This window comes from Callospermophilus lateralis, chromosome 7 (assembly GCF_048772815.1).
Source record: "Callospermophilus lateralis isolate mCalLat2 chromosome 7, mCalLat2.hap1, whole genome shotgun sequence".
Classification (NCBI taxonomy): Eukaryota; Metazoa; Chordata; class Mammalia; order Rodentia; family Sciuridae; genus Callospermophilus; species Callospermophilus lateralis.
In genome coordinates, this window is record NC_135311.1 from 62,448,597 (window position 1) to 62,471,583 (window position 22,987).

The following is a 22,987-nucleotide window of genomic DNA, read 5'->3' on the forward strand; positions in this document are numbered from 1 at the left end:
CTAAGCTATGATTATCTTGTTGAATGATAAAAGAAATGCAATTGTTCTTTCATTGAATAACAGACTCTGCTATGTACACAGACATTCTAATGCATCTATTTGAGAATTTTGCCTAGTAATTAATAATTTTGCCTAATAATTAATAATTTTGCCTAATTGAGAATTTGCCTAATATCTCACTTTGATAATTTCTTACTTTGAAATGCCTCCTCAGAGTCCCTCTAAAGCAAGCTTTATTCTTCTTATCACCATAGGTATTCTTGCTTTCTCTGAGACCAGTTCTGTGATTTTCTTAAATCTTGCCTGAATAATAACGAATCTACCACTTTTTAACATGGAAAGATACAGGATTATCAATTTTTTTCTCCTTTATGCCTTAAGGCAAAAATAAAAATGCCAGTTGACTTTGAATATTATAACATTAAAAAAAGTAGGCCAGTGCCATAAGTTATAATTTTGGGGAAGCTTTGTATGAATTGTGGCAGTAGTCTCCCTCAACACGCCTTTGCATCCTGGTTCCAGTTCATACCGCCACACTTTCCTCCTACTATGCTGAGTCCCATTGTGGACTAAGTGGTCATTTTGTCTGCTTCTCTGTTCACGTCAAATCATCAGGGACTAGCCATGACTCGTCTGTGGGACATTTTGACTCTATCAGTAATGCAGCATGGTATATCTGAATTTTCAGGGCTAATGTTCATATTGGCAGAAATAAGACCAAAGAATGACCTGGGGCATCCTTTTTGTGAAAATTTGAGATCTGGAGATTGGATGATCGATTATGTCAGTGGCCGGCTTAGTTCACGATCAGGAAATATTGCTGAAGTAAGTATTAAATAAGTAAGCTGTGTTCTAGTCCAAAATAAGCAAAGGCACAGTAGCTGTGTTCTAGTCCAAAATAAGCAAAGGCACAGTAAGAATTTTATTTATATATATATATATATATATATATATGATATTTACCTGTTTTCCTCCCTTCTTTGTGTTTCTAGTTTTAGTAAATGGAAATTTGATTCATGAATTATTGGATAGCACAGTTTCATGTTAATATTTATCTCTTAAAATATGCGTAATCTGTGAACACACCAAATTAACTTTTAAAATTATTTTTATAACAGGTTGGTAAATGGTTGCAGGCTATGTTCTACTTGAAGCAGATCCCACGATACCTTATCCCATGTTACTTTGATGCTATATTAATTGGTGCATACACCACTCTTCTGGATGCAGCATGGAAGCAGTTGTCAAGGTATATCCAACAAAGCTTACGTAAATAGGTGTGTTTGCATAGAAACTATACACAGAGTCACTTTACACATGCTTTTAAAACACCAAAGCATGAATTTTGGAGACTCAGAGCTGGAAAAGTTTTTAAGTGGAGAGTAAATTTATTAACATCCTTTAGTCTGAAACATACAAAAACAAACCCATGTAAAATTTGTTCTATATAAAATATGTTTGGGGAAAATTAACTTGTTTTATGTTATTTGTTACTATTTATTTATTCATTGATTTGTTAAATTTAATTGATATAATGTTTAGAATATGTACATAGAGTTCTTTCTCTAATTTTCATTGATTAAAAGAAAAAATATTCTGGTATTATTATGAATGAAATCTGCCTTTTACAATGAAATTTTCTAAACTGAAACTACAAATGGAAATGAACTATGAGAGCCAGCAAGTTGATTTGGGCATGTTTTCAGATTTTTCAGAAAGAAAAAGCACTTCAGTTCTGCCATTTGTGTTACAACAAGGCCTGGACTAAAGCCGGCTAAAATAATGGATGCCATGAAAGCAGTTCTGAAATCTAATCAAATTGAACATTTTTTCCTACTATATTACTATCTTTATACATTTGTGTGGAGAAATCATTTGAAGGGGAAAAAAAGAATAAAACTGCTAAAAAGTTTTGTATTTTTACAGATCATATTTTAAACCCTATCACTTTCATTACAGCTTTGTTCTGAATGGTTCAACCTTTGTGAAACATCTTTCATTGGGTTCAGTCCAAATGTGTGGAGTAGGAAAATTCCCTTCTCTGCCACTTCTTTCACCTTCCCTTCTGGATGTACCATATAGGTTGAATGAGATCACAAAGGAAAAGCAGCAGTGTTGTGCTTCTTTAGCTGCAGGTAAGGAATTTTGTAGAAGGTTAAAATGTATAAATCAATAGTATTCAAAAAGAAAACTTACAAGAAAAAGACTTTTTTTAAAAAAATAATGAAGTTATCCAAGACTGTATGTTATTGCTTAGTAAAATTTTATAGACACTCCTAAAATACTAACCATGTTATTATTTAGTTATAACAGTGTATGAGGCATTTATGTGGCATTTATGTGTGTTTTTATTGTGTCTGGTTAATCATTTTCTTCCAACTCATGGTATTATTTTAAATAATATTTAAAATATATGTTTTAAATCATTATTTTACTACCCATTTTCCTATATCTCTTTCCTGTTTTTAAAATAAACTTATCTAAAGATCATTTAAAGGTGTCCTATAAAGTTACAAAACACAAAACTGATTTTAAATAATTATTATATGGGGATTGGGGTTGTGGTTCAGTGGTGGAATGCTTGCCTAGCATCTGTGAGGCACTGGATTCAATTATCAGCACTGCATATAAATAAATAAATAAAATTAAGGTCCACAAACATCTAATAAAAGTTTTTTTTAAAATATTTTTTCAGTTGTTAATAGACCTTTATTTCATTTATTTATAAGTGGTGCTGAGAATCTAACCCAGTGCCTCACACATGCCAGGCAAGTGCACTAACCCTGAGCCAGAGCCCCAGCCACAAGTAATAAGAGTTTTAAGAAATTACTATTATTATGCATCCAGATACTGTCAATTGGACATAAAATACTTCCAGCCATGCTTATTGGCATCTGTTCCTGAAAGTAGATTTAAAAATTCAATCATATAACAAATATGAGTAAGCAAAATAGGATAAAGAACAGGCTTTCCTTTTAAATAAATTTCTATCATATTTCTGGAAAATATTTAATACTTGAGGTCACTGAAGTTGAGAATTCTCAAAACTAATCTGAAATATGTGAAATTGTAGAAAGTATTATATATTCATGGCTCCCTCTGTTAAATTTAAATTTCTTTAATTTTGCATCTGCTCAGATCAAATGAAAAGGCTTCATGGTACCCAACAACTGCAATAAAAATTACCTTTTCATTTAGAATGATCATAAAAAAAATCATTAAACTCTTTTTTTGGGAGTGGAGAAATAGCTCAGGGGTAGAGTACTTGCCAAGTATGTGTGAGGCCCTAGGATCAATCCCTATCACCACAAAAATAAAAAAAAATAAAAACAATTTTATTAAAGAATGAAATTAAAACTCTGGTTTAGTTCTATCATTATTTCATATTTTCACTTGACTGTTTGATCTTCTAGTACCTGTCATTTCCCAATGAATCCATGAAAATACTCATGAAACTGAACTGAGCCATTGTGGGGAAGAAACATGCTAATATGAAGAATTTTAGGTTTTAGTCTATTTCATAGAAGCCTATTACATCAAATAGTAATTTCAGTCTTTTGATTGTATGCTGTTGCTGTTAAATACCCCTAATACATGCATTTATTTATAAATTGTATACCAATATATGTTAATGGTACCTGATACACTTACATACCAAGTATAGTATAGTAAGTAAATAGAAATTCTGGTATTTTCTTCTTGCATGGAATGTTTTGCCTAGTGCTTACTGGCAAAAATAGAATAAACTCAGATTTGCAGGTAGGTTTTTTAGAGGTTCATTTTAAAAGGGCTGGGAATTCATTTCTTTGGTGATGGTATTACAAAACATGTTATAATTATAAACTTTTATAATAATTGGCAAAGCAGAAATTATTCCAAAGATATATGATCTATAAGTTATATACTCTCAGAGATGAAAAGGTTAATATGGGTTTGTGGGAAGGGAAGAATAGAAGTTTGTTCCTTGGATTTGACAAAGGGGAGTGAACAGAAGCAGGGATGGGAATAGGAAGCCCGTAGAATGAATTGGGCTGTAACTTTCCTGAGTACATCATGTACAACCCCAAAAATGGGAAGTATATTCCATGTATATATAATATGTCCAAATATACTCTACTCTCATGTATATCTAAAAAGAACAAATTAAAAAAGTTAATAAAAATATTTCCACATTTCAGTGATATAGATTTTATAGCCTTTCCTTTTTAATAAAGACAGACTGTATATATTTTAGGATTTACAAATTTAAAGTCACCTTTGAATCTCTCTATCTAGGTTTCATACAAAATGTTGAATGGGTTAAACTATAGGAATGCTGTCTGACACAGACTGCTACATGTATGTTAGCTGCTGTCATTGTCGTCATCATCAAAGTTAGTAGCCATCAATCATGTATATCAACCATTATTTAAAAATACACAGTGTGGGCTGGGATTGTGCCTAGTAAGAGTGACTGGGTTCAGTTCTCAGTTCTGCATATAAATAAACAAAGTCCATTGACAACTAAAAAAACATATTAAAAAAAAACACAGTGTGTTTAGGGAAACTCTGTATTATTTTGGAGATAGCATAGAATAAATGTCTAATGTTGCCCTTTGTTCCAAAATTTCTTTTTTTCTTCTTCCTCTTCTTCTTTCTCTTTTATTTTTTTTTGGGGGGGGGGTCCCCTTTGGCACTGGGGATTGAACCTAGGATGCTTAACCACTGAGCCACATCTCCACCCTTTTTTAATTTTTACTTTGAGACTGGGTCTCATTAAATTGCTTAGGGCTTCGCTAAGTTGCGGAGGCTGTCTTTGAACTTGTGATCCTTCTGCTTCTATCTCCTGAATTTCTGGGATTATAGAACTGTGCCACTGTACCTGGCTGCTTCACCATTTTTTGACTATTATTTTTTTTTAGTACAAATAACAGATAACAATCATATTTCTTCAAATGTTTTATAAAAAAAACAACTGGACTGGGAATGTAAATCAGTGATAGAGCACTTGCCTAACATGTACAAGGACCTTTCTCCAATCCCCTGAATCACAGGGAAAAAAAAAATAAAGAAACTCAAATCAGTCTAAAAGTAAAATTTTAGAATTTTTCCTATTACATATCCTATTTTTATCTTATACATAAAAGTCGTAATTACCACAAATGTTCGTTGTTTAGCATACAAAATCCCATTTTCATCTGCAAAAAAATTTTATGAAAGTATAACACTTTTTAAAAATTCATTTATTTTTACTTTTCCTTTTTTGAGGGGGCAGGTACTGAAGGTTGAAACTAGGGGTGCTTTATAACTGAGCTACATCCTAGCCCTTTTTTATTTTTTATTTTTTATTTTGAGCCAGGATCTCATTAAGTTGCTTAGGGCTTTGCTAAATTGTTGAGACTGGACTCAAACTCTCGAACTTCATGCTTCAGCATTCCAGATTGTTGGGATTACAGGCTTGTGCCACCACACCCAGACAAAATATATTTATTTTCAGTTGACAAACATTATATATATTTATTGCATACAAAGTGTAACAGTATTAATTTATCTTAAATTAATAGGAAATTTGGTAATATGTTTGACTCCAGAATAATAGAGTAATATATGTATTTAGTTGGTTATCATTCAGGTAATCATTTCATATTTAGATTCATTTATTATCCTTAAAGGCAGGGTAGAATCTTTAAAGCATGTACTTAGTATCATATTATATTACTTTATATGTTAAATATTTGATTTCTTGCTTTTAATTTATTAAAATAAAGGTTTTTGTCTTTTTAAAGATATCTTGAAATCAGTTGTCTAGCACTTGTTCTTGGGGCAGAGGATGTAGCTCAGTGTTAAAGTGCTGGCATAGCATACAGGAGTCCCTGGGTGCTATCCCCAGAATCTCAAAAAAAAAAAAAAAAAAAAATCTAGCACTGTTTTCTACTCTCCTTTGGGTCTTTAAAAAATCTGGTAAATCAGATGTGGTATTCCCAGCATCGGAAGCTGAAACTGGAGAATGCCTGCGCAACATAGAAAGAGCCTATCTCCAACAAACAAGCAAAAATAACCTGATAAGAATATAGAATTGGGGCTGGGGTTGTGGCTCAGCAGTAGAGCACTTGCCTGGCATGTGTGGGACCCTGGGTTTGATCCTCAGCAACACACATAAATCAATAAAATAAAGGTATGTGTCCAACTACAACTAAAAACTAAATATTTTTTAAAAAGAAGAAGAGTTACTCTGGGGGTGTTGGCACATGCCTATAATCCTATTGACTCAGGAGTTGGAGGCAGGAGGATCATGAGTTTAAAGCTAGCCTCAGGAATTAAGGCATGCTGACCCTAAGGAATGTAGTGAGACCCTGTCTCAAAATTAATAAAAAAGCTTGGAAATTTGGCTCAGTGGTATATATATATAAAAATTTCATTCCATAAAAGTTGACATACCAGGCATACATTTTGCAGATAATTTTAGTGTTTGCAGACACATTGTAACTTACTCTTCTACCTCATGTTTAGAGTAACTATTATTGTGTGATAATACAGTTTATTATATTTATATTTACATGTATTTATCTTTTCTGTTAGGCTTACCTCATTTTTCTTCTGGTCTTTTCCGCTGCTGGGGAAGGGATATTTTTATTGCACTTAAAGGTTTACTGCTAGTTACTGGACGATATTTAGAAGCCAGGTAAGAGATCATCTAAAAAGTTGCAATGTAAGTTTATGTCTTAGTGTTTTCTATATGTTCTTCAAACCTTTCTTCTGATCCATCTAATCTCAACATTTGAGAGGTATGTTTTCCATAAATTTTTCAATGGTATTTTTATAAATGTTCATTGAAAAATATAGGAAAAATTTAAAGGAGGGAAAACTCTTTGAATTTACCAAGATCTATTCATTCATATTATAGGTTAGGTTATTTTCAGAATTTGTAAGTTTATTTTTATAAGATAAAATTTTTGATCATTTTATGTCTTTTATAATGAAGTTACTGCTGGCTTGTTGAGTCTTACAGAAAAAAAAAAAAAAAAAAAGATAGCAGGTTTCCTTCTGTTTGTTGCAAGCTTGTAAGCTCCAGTTTCCAGATTCAAAATGATCTTTTCTTATGTCACACAATAATATAAATAAATTTATTGGAGGTTGAAAAGAAAGTTCTGCAGCTGTGTGATTCAGAATGTTCCACAAACCAGTACTAACACCATCATCTAAGAACTTGTTAGAAATGCCTATTCTTTGTGCCTATGGCAGATCCCCTGAATCTTATCCTGGGGATGAAGAGGGCAAGGTTAGTAGGAGAAACTGTATTCACATCATCTAGGTAGCAGTCACCAACTGGAAGTCTGGATAGGAAATGCGAAATGGAACAACTATTTTGACTAGCTATACCACAGGGGTGGTTTTCCTTCCTCCCTTTGTAGAGGTATTCATGGATCAGAAATCTTTTTATTCAGTTTTCATGTGTATGATATTTTTCTGGATGGTCAAGATTGCTAGTACTCTCACCTTTTATTAATTGGGGAATGTCATGTGCATACGAACCCTTTTGTATTTTAGAAAACAAAACTTTCCTATTGTACTATTGCTGGACAAACATTAAACTGAAACATAGAATTAATAAAATTTCTGAATGTTTTAGTTAGAAAGCATTAGAGTCTAGATGTTTTTAAATAACTTTTTCGAAGATCATACAGGTGGCAAAGCTAGGATTTAGACCTCAGCCATCTTATTTCTTAGTTTTATGATCTTTCCAGAACACAACTCCATCTTACAATACACCAGATACACCAAATCTTACATCTCATTTGGTATATGATAGTAGAATACTACTTTTAAATTTTAAATACCAATTTTTAAAAAATGAGTGGTTTTTTAAATGTCAGCTTTTAGCCATCGGTTTCTTATATATTTGCTTTGCTTTTGGTATGTTATAAAATAAAAGTTTATGCCTAATAATTACTTGGATTTTGAAATACTGTGGATTTCAAAAGTAGAATCTAGAGCTGTAAGGAGTTTTAAAAATCACCCAACCCAATCCCCGACTGCACAGATGAAAAAACTGTTCCAAAGAGGGAAAGTCACAAATTGTTAGAGAAAAAGCCAGGGCTGCAACCAAAATCTCTTACTTTCAATTCATTGCTTGTTTATCATATTATGACCGCTTTCTAAAAATATATACAAAAAGAAATAAGGACAAGTGAGAAAATATTTCATGACACAGTCACCAAAAGTGAACATGTTTGTCTTCAGTTTTTAACAGTATGTTTTCATTTCAAATGATGCATTCAATTCTGTTGTTTAGGAATATTATTTTAGCATTTGCTGGTACCCTGAGGCATGGTCTCATTCCTAATCTCCTCGGTGAAGGAACTTATGCCAGATACAATTGCCGGGATGCTGTGTGGTGGTGGCTCCAGTGTATTCAAGATTACTGTAAAATGGTTCCAAATGGTGTAGACATTCTCAAGTGCCCAGTTTCCAGAATGTATCCAACAGATGATTCTGCTCCTTTGCCTGCTGGCACACTGGTAAAGAGAATTTATTAAAACATTTTTCTTGAAATATGACTTATTTCCTAATACACAGTAAAAATAAAACTGCTTCTTGCCTAAAGAGCTTGTAACATTTTAGAAGAGATGATGTGTCCACATAAACATGGTCATTGCAAAGATGGACAAGTAGTACTATGCAGTGTCATACAAGGGAGAGAGGAGTAGTAGGTGGGACTCAGGGAGGAGGACTTATAAAGTAGCTAAAATTTCACCTGAATGGACTCTTAAAATGTGAGTAGGATTTTAGGAGAGTTTGTGGAGGGTATGGGAAGACTTGAAAGATGAAAGGAACAGTGAAACATATTGAGTTGAAGCACAGTTTAGGACATACTGCTCAGCCTAGTTTCAATTTCTGTGTAAAACACCTGAGGGTAGTGAGAGAATATGGAAAGGGTGAACCAGGTGTAGAGGGCTTTGTCAACCAATCCAGGTAGTTCAGAGTCTATCTTATGAACAATGTTGAACTGATAAACATTTTTGAGTGTTTTTCCCCAATAGGGAATGTGCAATAATACTACGTTTTTGTCACTTCTGATCTGCTTTTGTTATCATGTGTTCAGTATAAGACTTCAGGGGTGGTGAAAACTGCTTCAGGGCTAGCATGTTTGTGTCCCCATGATGTTTATATTTACCATGAAGTACTCAAAAAACATTTGTCAAAAAATAATTCTTTATCTATGTTCCATTGTCCTACATGGGTTAATGTTATCAAGTAGGTATTTATTTTAGATCTATTTATTTTCTCACAATTTGGTAAAAGTTGCACAGTATTTTTATGTGCTTCATACATTTTATAACTATATCAAGAATTTTTATATGATAGATTCAGATTTATTTACAGGTTTTTTAAAAAATAAAGTATAAAGTATAATCAAATATACAAGGACTCTAAATTTCATTTTTAGTTTATATGCTTCACCTTATTTTTTAAAAATACAATTATATATCTCCCTATATGTTATCCTAAGTATTACTTTATTATTAATATGGACAAAGAAAATTATCTGTGGACTCTTTACATTCACTGGGATATTTTCTGAAGTCATCATAGATTCCCATGTTTGAGAGTACCACTTTTGCACATAATTTAATTACTATTACCTATATGTGCAGAGGAGTAAGAATATTTAGGTGCTAAATGACAAGCTAAACTCATTATTGTTTATTGTTCTGATAAAAACTATTCAAGCTCATCATTTCACCTATCTGCAAAATTACAAATTATTTTGTCACAGGCCTAAATAGTTAAAACTACTAATGTTAAATATTCATATGACAGATTGTATTATTTTGTGTAGTGAGAGCTGCTGTTGCTTTTCCCTGGGCCTACTCCAATCCTTATTTCTCCCTCCAAAGAAAAGTATGTGTTTTCACATTTTTAAGTTGTGGGATTTAGGAGAAGATCAGTATGTAGTTTCTAATAGAGGTCACATCCATTCTGTCTCAAACAGGATCAACCATTGTTTGAAGTAATACAGGAAGCCATGCAAAGACACATGCAGGGCATACAGTTCCGAGAAAGGAATGCTGGACCACAGATAGATCGAAACATGAAGGACGAAGGTATGGAAATTTAACTCCATAGTGAATATTCACTGATGCAGAGAAATTAAACCTTGTAATCATTCTCTCACTTTGCAGTAATGGGTGCAAAACCTTAGGATGTAACAATGAGAAAGATAATACTGTTTCTGATCTCACCTAGTTTTTAATTTCTAGAGGAAATATGAAATTTCATATCATTCTAGTCGCCAATATTAATTGTAATATTGATGGTTACAATTTATAATGATAACATCAATATTTTTTTAAAGAGAGAGAATTTTTTAATATTTATTTTTTAGTTTTTGGTGGACATAACATTTTTATTTTTATGTGGTGCTGAGGATCAAACCCAGCACCCCGTGCATGCCAGGCGAGCGCACCTCCGCTTGAGCCACATCCCCAGCCCCAATAATATCAATATTAATTGCAATGAATTGAGTCATTATCTGGTAGGCATTGTGCTAACTACTTAACCTATGTTGTTCCAGTTTAATTCTCCCAAGAACATTTGGAACAAGTAATTTTGTTTTTCTTTTTACTAAATGAGAAAACTGAAGAGTAGCCTACCCAAAACCACAGAGCTACTAAGTGGCAAACTATGATTTTTTTCCCTGGTCTCTCTCTTTGGCTTAGGCTCCTATAAAACAGTTTTTACAAAAAGGGTATATGTTTATCAAGTTAAAATTGATAAACTTTTAACTTCTTCCTTATTTTATGGCACACAATCATTACTAGCCAATGCAAGGCTGATTGTTTCATTTTTCCCCTATTTCTCTTAGAGAATCATTCTAATGCATTTATTGTGTATTTATTTTTATAAAACATGTATTATTTTATTTATATGTCATTTTAATATTTTGTTAGTGCATTAAATTTTGGGTTCATTTTGAGATAATCACACAAACATTTGCTCCACTTCAGTCCCTACTGCTTCTTCTTTTCTTCCCCTGTTCCCTCCACCCATGTTAACCCAGCCATATTCCCTTTCCTCTGCTCTACTGGTTATTTATTTATTTATATAGTTTTAATTGGTGATTTATAGATGCACATAAAGGTGAAAATCATAATTTGGTCAATTGCATTCTACTGTTCCTCTCTTTTCCCATCCTGTCTCCCTCCCCCTCTGCTCCACTGATCTCCCTTCAATTTTCATGGGATCTGTACCCCTTTCTTTTTTCCTTGTTTCTGGCTTCTGCATATGAAAGAAAACAGTATACCCTTGACTTTCTGGATCTGTCTTATTTCACTTAGTTGCTGTTCTCCAGTTCTATCCATCTAATAGCAAATGCCATGCGTATCAATTTTTTAACTTTATAGTTTAGAGAGAATTTGAGATTCATAAAAGTTTGCAAAAAAGTGATACATGGAGAACCATGAACCATTCACACAGTTTCCCTTAGCTTCTCCCAATGGGGATGTCTTATATAACTGAAGTATCTTTAGGAAATTGACATTAGTGTGATACTGTTAACTAGGCTATTAACCGTTAACTAAACCTGATTTGGTTTCTAGTTTTTACATTTTCTCATCTGTGTGTCTGTGTGTTTGTGCATATATGCTCACACTTGCATATATGTGTGCATGTAGCTCTGTGAAATGTGACTCCATGTATAACTTCATGTAACCGTTACCACAATCAAGATACAGAACTAATCCATCACCACAAAGGTCTTTGTGTCTGCCTTTATAGTTAACACCTACCCACTCTACTGCCATACTTGAACTCTAACAACTGCTAATCAGTTCTCTCTATATATGATTTTATTAGGTTGAGAATGTTATGTAAATTGAATATACTTCTTATAACTTTTTGAGTGGTTTTATTCATTAATCATAATGCCCTTGAGATCCATCCAAGCGGTTGCATGCATTGGTAGTTTATTTCTTTTTGTTGCTGAATAGTATTCCCTCTTAGTGATGTCAGAATTTATTTAACCTTTAATCCACTGAAGGACATTTAGGTACTTCCATTTTTTTACTAATACAACTAATATGAATATTTCATATGTAAATTTTTACATGACACATATGTTTCATTTCTCAGGGAATGCCCAAGGATATGAATCAGTCATATAATGAGTGCCTGTTTTATTTTATAAGAAATTGCCAAACAATGTTCCAGAATGGTTGTACCATTCTGGTTGATTTTCATCTACACTGAATCACCATTTGTTGTTATGGAGTTTTGTTTTGTTTTGTTTTCAAAGAAGTGCTAATGGTTGTGTAGACTGCTATACAATATTTGCATTTCTCTAATGTTAAACATCTTTTCATGTACTTATTTGCCATTCATCATCCCTAATTGTGTCATTTGCTTATTTTCTAATTGGATTGCTGGTTTTTTGACTGTTAAGCATTTTAAAAATATTGTTTTAAAATTTTTGTTAGGGCTGGGGATGTGGCTCAAGCGGTAGCGTGCTCGCCTGGCATGCGTGCAGCCCAGGTTCGATCCTCAGCACCACATACAAAAACAAAAGATGTTGTGTCTGCCGAAAACTAAAAAATAAATATTAAAATTCTCTCTCTCTCTAAAAAAATAAAATAAAATAAAATTTATATTATAAAATGTCCCAGTTTAGCCATTTGTAAGTGTACAGTTCAGTGGCTTTAACTACATTCACATTGTTGTGTAGCCATCATTACTATCCATCTCCAGAACTTTTTTGTCATCCCAAACAGAAACTATCCAGTAAACAATAAGTACTCATTCCCTAGCTCCTAAAAATTGCTATTATACTTTCTGTGTCTATGTATTTAAGTATTTGAATGTATTTGTCCAGTGTCTGTTGCTATAACAAAATACTTGAGGCAGGCCACTTTATAAAGAAAAAGATTTGTTTAGCTCAAAGGTTTGGAGGCTGAAAGTATAAGCTGAAGCATCCCTGTTGAGTTTGGCCTCTGGTGAGGACCCTCTTGGTTATATCACATCACGCCAGATAACCTCATAGTGGGAGAGATTATGTGTGGGGAAGATCCCATGACAAGAAAGAAAGGCAGAGATTTACGGGTCGGGATCATTCTTATTCTTTGGAACTTAACCCACTCTGAAAGGCATCATTGATCTTTTCCAATGGTAATGTCTCCAGTGACTCAACCACCTTCTTCAGGCCACACCTCTTAAAGCTTCCAGCACATCTAAATCATAGCATCTGTGTACCTCATATAATTGAAATAATAATATATTTGCCCTTTGTTTCTGGCTTATTTCATTGAGCATAATTTTTTTACAGTTCAACCATGTTGTATGTGTATCAGAATTCCATTCCTCTTTTTTGTTGTTGTTTTTTGAGGTTTTTTTGTGATAAAAATTTCTAAAATTAAATTTTCCATCTAACATTTTAAAAACTAGAAATTACAACCAAAATAAGCTGGAAGAAAAAAAAATCCTCTTAAAACTTACAGAGATTCTCTTCCAGACTGTTTCCATGATTTTCATTAGAGAATCTCAATGGGATAAAGGGTCTTTATATGCCAAACAGAAATAAAGGACTTCCCCTGGCTGTTCCCCTTGTTGGTAAGTATTCTCCCCACATCCCTGGATTCTTAATGAAGCAGGCCAACATTCTCAAACCTGAAAGGATGCCAGTCGTTCTGTAGGCATTTGTCTTCTGGCACCACACCACTATGTGCAAAGTCTATAGCTGGGTTCCAAGAAGGCCATACATTTTTAAATTGCAAATCTGTGCTAAGTATATAAGACAATGACTGACAGGAAAAAAAATGTTTTTTGATTACAAACTCAATCCATGTAGTTTATTTATCAGTGGGAGAAGTTAGAAATTAATTCCCCTCTCCTCTTCCCCCCAAAAACCCCAGCAAATAGCAAACAAATTTCCTTGGAAGTCACAGTCACATGTAGAGTACACCCTAGAAAAGAGAAGGGGCAAAACAGTTGCCACCCACTTTCTTCAAATACTGGATCTATTCAAGGGTGAAGAGAAAAAGCAACTTTCCAAAAGGCTGTGAGGGAAAATCTGTTCCAAGCCTCTCTCTTTATTTAGTATGGGATCTTCATGTTCACATGGCATTCTTCCTATAGTTCACATCATCTTCCCTTTGGGTATGTCTGTGCCCAAATCTCCTCTTTTAAAAATACCAGTCAGATTGGATTAGGGTCCACCCTAATGACCATTGTAACTTGATTACCTTTGTGAAGTTCAGTTTCTAAATAAAGTCACATTCAGATACACTGGAGGCCAGTATTACAATTTTTAAATTTGTGGGGAGGGATCCATTCAAACAAAATCAAAAATGTTTAGTTTTGAGAAGTATTTATATACTAATGATGGCATTCCTTTTTTATTTTATTTTATTATTTTTTTATTTATATGTGACAGTGGAATGCATTGCAATTCTTATTATACATATAGAGCACAATTTTTCATATCTCTGGTTGTATACTAAGTATATTCACACCAATTTGTGATGGCATTCCTTTTTTAAAATAATTTACAGTCAGGCATGGTGTTGCATGTCTGTAATCCCATGGCTTGAGAGACTAAAGCAGGAGGATTGCCAGTTGAAAACCAGCCTCAGCAAATTAGTGAGGCCCTAAGCAACTTAGCAAGAACCTTTCAAAAAAAAAAATTTACAAATGTATTTATTGTGATATAAAATATTCCTCCCATATTCCCATTCCCTGTTCCACTCTAGATAGGGCAGAGGGGTTGGAAGGGAAGGGAGGGGGCATAGGTTATTAATGATGGTGGAATGTGATGGTCATTATTATACAAAGTACATGTATGAAGATATGAATTGGTGTGAATATACTGTGTATACAACCAGAGATATGAAAAATTGTGCTGTATATATGTAATAAGAATTGTAATGCATTCCTCTGTCATATATAAATAAAAAAGAGATATAAAATATTTATGTTTTTATTAATTTAATCTGCTCCTAGGTATCTAGCCTATGAAATAATCTAAAACACATATGATGATATTGATCATACCATCATTTATAATTATATAAAAGGAAGAAGCAGCCTTTACAATTAACAGAAAATATTTACATTGACCAGAATGAAAAAATTACAAAATGATACTTATGACACACAAATGTGAAATCTAGTAAATAAAAAATATTTGGATATAAGCCATTTATAAAAATATTACTGTATAAAAATATTAGAATGAAATATATGTCTTTTGATTTTAAAATATGATTATGGTTTTATAATTTATCATATTAAAATATAATATTACATTTAAAATATATTAATATGTTATAATGGCACCATTTTTAACATAACGTAATGAACCTTTTCTAGGTAACTCACTACACTCATTGGCAAATATTGTATGTTCAAAATTACATTTTATATATTAATTTAAAATCATTAATTTATTATTTCTAGCAGTAACATCCAAATACTAACCCTGCTAACCCAAGTTAGTTGCTGACAATCACTTATAGTTCTTTTATCCTTCAGTAAATCAATAGAAATAGATTTTATATTTAAAGAACATATTTTGTGATATCTTGGAATTAATTTCGTTTTTCATTTCAACTTACAGATAGTGGTATAAATTCTACCTCAAACTTAGTACTCAAATTAAGCAGATATTAACATTTGGTTATATTTTATTCAGATCTTTCTGTTTTTGTTTGAAAAGAAATAAGCCATATCAGGTATATTCAAAGCTTCATCTCTCCTTTTCTTCCTTTCCTCTCTAGAATTAATGACTGTCTTATAATCAGGGTTCACTATTTCCATGTATATTTTTAATGCTTTAGACTTTTGTGTGTATTTGAGTATATGCAAATTACATGTGATCTATGTTGTGTTGTATATATTCAGTGTACTATAACATATTCACTGTATAAATATTTGATGTATTTAAAAATTATACACAAATACCTGTATAATTTCATGAGTTTCATATAAACCAGATAGACATGCATAGCTGTGTACATTAGTGTTATCTATGTTTTAAGATTTTACAGAAAAAGTTTTTATTGTACATCTCCTTTTATGACTTGTTTACTCAATCATTTTGTCTTGGGTATTTTTGTTCACATAAATCTACTTTTTAAATTTTATATGGTATAGGGTGTTTCCCCATATATAAACAGCATTTAATCATTCCTCTACTGAGTGGTTTATTTTTTTTGCTGATAAAAGCAATGTAATGATGAATATTCTTATAAGTATCTCCATGTACACAGAAGTAAGGACTTCCCTAGAGTATATTTAGAAAGAAATGTAAGTACTGTTCAATTTTATGTCTCTAATTTTTAAGATATTACCAAGTTGATCTTCAGAATAGTTGTCCTGGTTTATTATATTCCTATAAATTGTATAAATATTTTAAATAAAATATTAATTTTCATTTGCTATATATAATATGTACCGGTTATAGAATATTTGTTTTATACATGTTTTGGGTTTTTTAGGTTTTAATATAACTGCAGGGGTTGATGACAAAACAGGATTTGTTTATGGAGGAAATCGCTTAAATTGTGGCACATGGATGGATAAAATGGGAGAAAGTGACAGAGCTAGAAACAGAGGAATCCCAGCCACTCCAAGGTAGTGTTTATTTTGAAGTGCTTTCGTAATTATGCCCTTTTTAAAAAAAAAATTTTAAATATATATATATATATATATAGTTGTAGGTGGACACAATACCTTTTTTTAATTTTTATGTCATGCAGAGGATTGAACCCAGTGCCTCAGGCATGCTAGGTGAGCACTCTACCACTTGAGTCACAACCCCAGCCCCTAATTATGCCCTTTAATTTACCATTTTAGTTTTTAAAAACACATACTTGTAGAATCTTTTACTCTATTAATGATGTATTCTTCATAGTAAATCAATAAAAATCTGCCTCTCTTCTATTTTCTGACTCATCCTTTCTTTCTCCTTGTCATGCAGATATGTTCCTTTTGATATATGTTATATAGCAATGCTGTCTGTTCTTTTTTTTTTTTTAGAAATTATCATGGTTTCAGCCTCTGCAAGTACTTCAAAATCAAGTCTTATGATCTATTATCCCAATGGTTAATATTTCATTGTGCATATCTTTTGTAAATATGAGCAACCATCAATTGTTCTGTCTTTTATGAAGTCTTTTCACTTCATAAAAGGGAATCTTTTTTCTTCATAATTCTTTAAACTTTTGTCCCAGAATTTGTCATTTTTCTTTTTTTATTTCAGAAGCTATCAACAAATAGCTTCTTGTACTATATTAAGCTAAGAAGCTCTTTTCTTCAAATTTTATCTTCAATCAGAATTATCTAAAAAATAATTTTAAAATAGTTGCTACTAGACTGAGGGGGTGTAGCTCCCTGGTAGAACACTTCTCTAACTTGGGTGAGGCCTGGTTTCAGTCCCCAGCAAAATTATATATTCCTTATAAAGTTAGGATTTCTTATTAGATAGTTGCTTTTATAATGAAATGGTTATACTATTTATCAGAATTGTTTATTGAATACCTTCTTAAAATAGAGCCTAAATGAATCCTACTTAGAGAATAAAATTTATTTTTAATTTTAGAGATGGGTCTGCTGTGGAAATTGTGGGCTTGTGTAAATCTGCCGTTCGTTGGTTGCTGGAATTATCCCAAAAAATATTTTTCCTTATCATGAAGTTAGAGTAAAAAGACATGGTAAGCTGTTCCTTTTATTTACAAAGAAACTTGTAATACTGTCTGTATTTTTAACTATGTACTCATCATTTGATGCAGTTAGCTAATATTAGAAAACCATAAATTTCAAGAAGAAAGGAAAATCATTAATCTACTCTATGGAAATTGTAGCAAATCTAGTTACTAACCATATTTTTGATAGCAGTTTAAACTGAGGTAAGAAAAACAACATAGTTACTGCCTTTTTGTGCTTTTCTTTTATCTTAATGTGACTGTGAACAGGTTCTACTTTCATGAACAATTTTGAAATCTTTACATCTTTTTTGAGAAAATTCTATCCAATTGAAATATTATTTGAGCCACATAAATAATTTAAAATTTTCTAATTCATTTGTTAAAAGTAAAAAGAAACAGATGAAGTTAATTATGTTTCATTTAAGATAATGTGTGTGAAATATGATTCAATATGTAGTCAATATAAAATTATTCCTGACCTATTTTATATTTTGGGAAGTACTGAGTTTTTGAAATACAGTGAATGTTTTATATCTCATCTCAATTTAGGCTAGCTACATTTTCAAAAAGTGGCCAATTTATTTTTCCCTAGTAGATAAAAAGTAATAAGTGTACTAAATACGACTTTTTGGCTCTTATTAGAGGTTTGAATTGCTTTAAATGTCTGAAACTGCCATGTCTTTTCATCATTTTCCAGGAAAAGTTGTAACAGTCTCAAATGAAGAGATGGAACAGAAAAATACAAGACAACTTTGAGAAACTGTTTCATGTTTCAGAAGATTCTTCTGATTCTAATGAGAAGCATCCAAATCTAGTTCACAAACGTGGCATATACAAAGACAGTTATGGAGCTTCAAGTCCTTGGTGTGACTACCAGCTCAGGCCTAATTTTACTATAGCAATGGTCGTGGTAAGTGAAGTGTTTGTTACTGTCCAAATTGTAACAGAATTTACTTAATTTTTTTATTTTTTACTGTTTTCATTGAACTGCAGAAAAGGATATTGCTTACTAGCTAGTTTTATATAGTCTTTTATAATTAAAAAGGTCTGCTTATCACCTTTAACATTTACCAATCAGTATCAAAAAATAGAAAACAATGGAAGATGATCAATGAAGTATTTTCCTGATGTATTTTTCACATCCTGAATACACTTAGAAAATGATATTTTTACAAGACACTGTGCTTGGATTTTGCTGTATATGCCAAATCCAGCTGCTTCCATGAGCCCCTGACCCACCCAGTTGTCCTGAAAGCTAAAGATGTCTGTATTTCCAATCATCTGTGCCACAACCAGTGCCTCAGCATGCTAGATGGGAAGTTCTGGAGTAGTGAATTACCAGGAATAGCTTAAATTCACATGCTCTTTTATTGATAATTAATAAAGTATGTATAGCCAAGGATTCTAGAGTCTCTCCTTTTTAAATTCTGCCTAAACTATGAGGGCAATAAAATAGAGGTTTATGTTTGTCCATGCCTGCCTAGCTGTTTCCATTTTGTCAAAAACATAACTAAACATGGTATTATAAATTACACTAGAATGAAAAACACACAGGCACACAGGACAGCTTTGGTTCAATGTGCATTTGATTTTATTAATCATTAACTGTAGGCCAACCACCAAAATTAATGCAGATCCTCTTCTCCTTCTCTGTATTACAAGTAACTTTACACTGTTCTACATTTTATTATGATCCTAGAAGCAGAAAGTGGGTTCAGATATACCTTAAAGGAAACTCTTGTAAATATTATAAAGAATAAATTACATGAGTTGAAGTGAGTTCTATATTCCTAATAACTATGACAACTTCCTGTTTTTGAAGAATATCCACACATTTTCCTAACTTCTAAGGCCTAGAACAGTGCTTCCAAGTTAGCCTCATGGAATTAAATCTGGTTAGGCATCTACTCTTAAATTCTGCCCACACTGTATTTTTAAATATATTCATTCTTTTTCAAGATGATGATTTGTATATGTAGGTGGAAAGTAATTCTTCTGTGATGTGAAAAAGTTGTATATTTGTTTTTGACATTCATTAGGCCCCTGAGCTGTTTACTACAGAAAAAGCATGGAGAGGATTGGAGATCGCAGAAAAAAAATTACTTGGTCCCCTTGGCATGAAAACTTTAGATCCTGAGTAAGTTGGAATCTAAGTATTAAGAATGTTGTTAGGATTATATTTAATCCAAATATATTAACACCAGCTATTAATTTTTCTTATCGATAACATTTCCAAAATTTCATTCAGATTGAGTTTTTAAAAGTGTCATCTGTACTTTCATTAAGCATCAGTACTCAGAATGCCTCTGTCTTATTCTGTATTCAATAATCAATTAGAGTTTTAGTTTATAAAACTAATGTCATGAATATTTTTGGATGTGCATTTTTCTGATTATAAAGGTGGTAAATGATTATTATAAACATTAGAAGTTACAGATATATATATATGAAAAACACAAAATTAATTTAAACCCCTTTATCTAGAAGGAAGCATCACTATCATCTATCTGTGCCTTTTTGTAGAATTTGGACCATATGGGCATATACCTAAGAGAATTTATGGAAAACATTACATGGGGTCAATCCCCAGCACCACAAAAAGAAAAAAAATTCATTCCCTTGCTTCCTTTCTTCACCTCAATTCTACTCCTCAAAGGTGGTCATTATTTTCTATATTGTTTCTACTAATAGCTGTTTCTACATTTCTAAAAGAAAGTATATGCTGCTGTTTTATGATATTTTAATTATTAGGTATATTCACATATAGTGATGACAGGTGAGGATTTAATTCTGTTCTCAATATTAGTCTTATCCATCCTTTCTTTGTAATTATACTACTCTTTTTACTTATATCCATAAGTAAATACTACTCTTTTTACTTATATCCATACTACTCTTTTTACTTATATCCATCATTTTTATTTTACACTTGTGGGTTTATGCCATCATGTATTTCTTGTCCTTTCCAACTTTGTTTTTTTCCTTGAGTTTCAAATAACTCTTCTGTTTTTCCTTTATGATTTTTCTTTAAAACTTGATATTTGTTATCAACTTGCTTTCTGTATGAATTGATGACAGAATCTCACCTTTGTAGAATTTTCCTACTTTACTATGTACTCATTTCCATCATGAGATGCAAAATTTTGTATGTTTTAACTACATTCTGAGATACTCATATTTTCAGAGTCATTCAGAAGCACTGATCAAAACTAAAACACAAAGTTTATTTTTGTGGCCACATCTATCTTACTTAAAAAAAAAACCTTTGTATTTAAATTAAATCAAGTATACATAGCCCTTGTATTATCTGTTACAATAATTTTTGTAATATTGTTTGCTGCATAAATATGTTATAAATTCTACATACTATCAGAATGTATGTTGAATTGCTATTTGTAGTCTGATGATATGCCACATATAATTTTAAAATAACTTCATGGAGAAGTTTCAAAAACAACCTTTATAATCTATAACCTGTAAAAACTTATCTATAATATTTAGTAATTCAATTTATTATATGACCATTTCAATTATTATTCATATATTAGAGACCTTTTGAAATACTTGACTTTAAACCAATGGTTAGTGTCAAGCTAACTCCTGGAAGGCAAGATATCTGAATATTTAATATTTTTTATATTAGTCAGTATTTGTTAATTATTCCTGAACACATTGCTAAAGTCCTCTGTACTCATTATATTCTTATTTAAGTTTAAATTATGTTTTAATGCTGAGCTTATTCTATGAATTGGAAGATAACATGATTATTTCTCTTAACATTGCTATTGAAATGTTTTTAATGTTTTCTATGATATCTGAGCTTCTTTTATTTAACTTAACTTCCAATCATTTTGCAGTGATATGGTTTACTGTGGAATATATGACAATGCCTTAGACAATGACAACTACAGTCTTGCTAGAGGTTTCAATTATCACCAAGAACCTGAAAGTTTTTCATTTTTCTCTGAGTTTTCAGTTATTTTTCAAATAGTATTAGATATTCACTGTTCTTTTTCTTTCCTTTACTTTTAAATTATCTTTTTTCAGGAATGGCTATGGCCTGTTGGATATTTTCTTCGTGCAAAGTTATATTTTTCCAAATTGATGGGTCTGGAGTGTAGTGCAAAGACAGTGTTTTTGGTTAAAAACGTTCTTTCTCGACATTATGTTCATCTTGAGAGGTAAGTTGTCATGGGCATGTAATGTCTATAACTGGTGTGTCCTGAGTTCTTAGATATTAGGTAAGTTGGGTTTCCTTAGGATTCATTTCTCTGTGCTCTAGGTATCCCAATGAAGCTTGAAACCTTTCTTCTTTAACATGGCAGTGTCCATCGTGGAAATTTTACCTTCCCTTCATTAATTTAGGTAGTAAGTTACTTAAAGCTAAGGATTGATATTGTATGATTTGAACATATGGAATAGTCTTTGATTTTCAAAATTTAGCTCGTATTTTTAGAATGTGGTTAGCAAAGAATAAATACAAAAAACAAAAATATTTGGATCAGGCCTTTTGAACTAGTTGATATATATAAAATTGGCATAAATTGTATCACTTCTCTTTCAAGAACATAAGGGACTTCAAACTATCATGGCAAATATTGCATGAAAATTGGTTTTCATTAGCTTAAATATACTCACAGAACACCCAACTCTGTCGTTGCCCTGTACTGTTTCTGGGGGTTTTGCATTTATTTTCTCTGTTCCCTTTTATCTGTTAAAAGTAAGACTATCTGGCATGCCTGGGGTCATTCTACTTTTACCTGTCATCTCATCACTTCAGACCTGTTGTGAGACCTTGTTCCAGTAATTAATTATCTTCTCTTGGTATTCCACTTTATCTTTCCTACTTAAGCTACAGAGATATCTGTCAGCCCATTCTAAAACAAAATCCCTTCATATAGTTATTAACTCAAACCTGGTCCTGTCTCTCTTACCAGCCCATGTCCCCTTCAGGAGTAACCTCTTTTTTCTCTCTCCATTTTGACCCACTTTGTCATTACCACCTTCATCTGGCTTTCGCCCTCACCACTCTGGCAAAGCCACTCAACAAGATCTCTCCTAGTTTCCAGACCCCATGACTTCCCTTAAGTTCTCTACTTTGAGCTGGCTATTGCTTTCCTTTTTTCATGAAAAACCTAATGGTACCATTAATATTAGGTTTCCCTTGTTTACATGGTAGAACTAATGGTAATAACAACAAATGATATTCATTGATCACTTAACCATGTTCTTGGCATTATTCTAAATGTATGTATGTAAAATGACTCATTTAATCCAAACAACTACATAAATTTGCTACTATTACCATCATC

The 22,987-nt window shown here is 32.1% G+C and overlaps 1 pseudogene across 1 annotated transcript in view; it reads left to right on the forward strand.

Annotated features, from left to right (window-relative positions):
• Positions 1 to 22,987, forward strand: part of LOC143405123 (glycogen debranching enzyme-like) — a 66,331-nt pseudogene that overhangs the window by 35,630 nt on the left and 7,714 nt on the right. Inside the window, exons 21-32 of the transcript XR_013091975.1 lie at positions 689 to 825; positions 1,119 to 1,249; positions 1,960 to 2,135; positions 6,559 to 6,661; positions 8,273 to 8,498; positions 9,974 to 10,085; positions 16,467 to 16,602; positions 17,570 to 17,681; positions 18,373 to 18,585; positions 19,715 to 19,812; positions 21,533 to 21,619; positions 21,722 to 21,856. The product of XR_013091975.1 is annotated as a glycogen debranching enzyme-like (transcript). The remainder of the gene's footprint in view (positions 1 to 688; positions 826 to 1,118; positions 1,250 to 1,959; positions 2,136 to 6,558; positions 6,662 to 8,272; positions 8,499 to 9,973; positions 10,086 to 16,466; positions 16,603 to 17,569; positions 17,682 to 18,372; positions 18,586 to 19,714; positions 19,813 to 21,532; positions 21,620 to 21,721; positions 21,857 to 22,987) is intronic.